The following is a 2,512-nucleotide window of genomic DNA, read 5'->3' on the forward strand; positions in this document are numbered from 1 at the left end:
TGACTGCTCTTTAGAAGGCCAGATCCTGAAGCTGAAACTCAAATACTGTGGCCACCTAATGAGAAGGAAGGGCTCACTGGAGAAGAGCCTCATGCTGGGAAAGGCTGAGGGCAAGAGAAGAAGGGGACGACAGAGAATGAGGTGGCTGGATGGAGTCACTGAAGCAGGAGGCGTGAGCTTAAATGGACTCCAGAAGATGGTAGAGGACAGGAAGGCCTGGAGGAACATTGTCCATGGGATCGCGATGGGTCAGACAAGACTTCACAACTAACAACAACATGATCATTAAAAGAATCCAGTTTCTCCCCTTGACTTTGCTTGTCGGAACCAGGTGGGATGGCTGTGAATGGCGATCACATGACTTCAGGGGGCTACAACTGTCATAAATACATACACGTAACAAAGGGCAGAGCATTAATTGCAGAACTGAAGCTGCCATCCTGACTTTTTTAACCCCACTGTGGAAGACCCTCCCTTGGAAAAGAACATCTTTCTGACCCAGTTTGGAAAACATATGTACTTTATTGTAATGGAAAACAATTAAACCCCAACAGTAAATGTATGCTTGGAGAAGGAGACAGACGTGTCTGCTAGACCGGCCACGATCCAATGCACATTCAGACAAGGAATGTGGAGAAGGAAAATAAACAAATACAGTCTGGAAATATACTGTACAAATATATACCAGTATGCAATTAATATGGAAATGACAGCCCATCCCATTCCAGTATCTTCAGAAATTTAATCATAGAAGATAGACCATAGAACCACTGGGCTGGAAGGGACCTTGGAGGTCTAGTCCAACCTGCCTGCTTTATGCCATCCCAGTCAAATGGTGGTCCAGTCTATTTCTGAAAACCATCCATTGATGGAGCACCCACAAACCCCACATCTCCTTTGGCTATGTATGGGAGAGAGAGGGGGAGGGAGGGAGGGAAAGAGAGAGAGAGAGATTTGGCTCAAACTCACCCAGGAAACATTTGGGCCAAACTTCGCTGGATTTTACATTTTTATCTGCCTTTCAAGTCCTTCCTAGGGACCTGAGATAGGGAGGTTTATTATGGTTCTCATACAATCAGCCGAATTTGACATTGTTGTCTTCTCCTCCTCCTCCTCCTCCTCCTCCTCCTCCTCCTCCTCCTCCTCCTCCTCCTCCTCCTCCTCCTCCCAAATTTAGGTATTGCCTATCTCACTCTCAGAATGACACTGGGTGGTTTACATGATTCTTATACTAAATAAAAATATGAGAGTACACTATATACTTTGCCTTGAACATTTGAAGAAAGGGTTTGGTTGCAAATGTGACAAATAAATAGATAAGGCACCAGTAAAAGTCCACTTAAATACCGGTAAATCTACTCAACCAATGAGGAGCTGCAAATCCCATGGAGCTGATAGAAAAACAGTGACAATCAACATATTAGAAAGCGATAGAGTCTCCCCTTCCCCTCCAGTTGATGGATTGGATAGGAAATAATAGGAATATTTCCATGTAGAATTGCCTTGTTTTATTCCAGGACAACAGAACTCAACCATGCAGTGATTAATTTGCTTCTGAATCGAAACAAGAGCCTTCATGCCTGCAATTTAAGAGAAGTCTCAGAACATAAGTATTTTACTACCCCTTTTGAGATCACTGTTTGCACTTTTATTCCGTTCATCTTCCATCCATCCATCCATCCATATATACATCGATCCATTGATCCATCCATCCATGCAGGATCCTTTGACTTTTCCTTTCCCCCCTCTTTCTAATTTTCTCCTTCCCTTTCTCCTTCTCCCCCTTCCCTTCCCTTCCCTTCCCTTCCCTTCCCTTCCCCAAAGGCAGCAGACACATATTAATTTTTTTTAGCACAAGCATATTTATTTTTATTTATTTAAATTCCATTTATATCCCGCCCTTCTCCGAAGACTCAGGGCGGCTTACAAGCTTAGCAGTAGCCTTCATTCTATGTATATGCCTGCTTGTTAGGGCTTTCACACACACCCCCAAGCGGCATTATTACAAAGTCAGCTTAATTGCCCCCAACAATCTGGGTCCTCATTTTACCTACCTGGGAAGGATGGAAGGCTGAGTCAACCTTGAGCCTGGTGGGATGCGAACCTGCACTAATTGCAGGCAGCTGGTGTTACTTAAGGAGGCATTAGCCCACTGCTCCACCAAGGCATACACCTCTGAGAATAAAAATATCTTGGTATTCAATTTCAAAAGCAGGGTACATGTTAAGAGCGGTTGAATGAAGTGCTCAAAAATCTCCTTTCCTGTGTTTTGTGAGGCCATTTTGCCATTTTGTGCAAAGTTTTCCTAGGTGCGCCTTCTTCCTCCATGGGCACATGAGGACCACATTCTGCCTATAAGTCCATACAGAGTTTTCCCTAAAGCAGGGGTCTCCAAACTTGGCAACTTTAAGACTTCAACTCCCAGAATTCCCCAGCCAGCCAAGTCTTTTGCTTGCAGTTTTGCTTAACAAACTGGAAACTGAGGTGTTCCATTAAAGTACTGAGATGTATT

The sequence above is a fragment of the Vipera ursinii genome (assembly GCF_947247035.1).
Source record: "Vipera ursinii genome assembly, chromosome: Z".
NCBI classification, from domain to species: Eukaryota; Metazoa; Chordata; class Lepidosauria; order Squamata; family Viperidae; genus Vipera; species Vipera ursinii.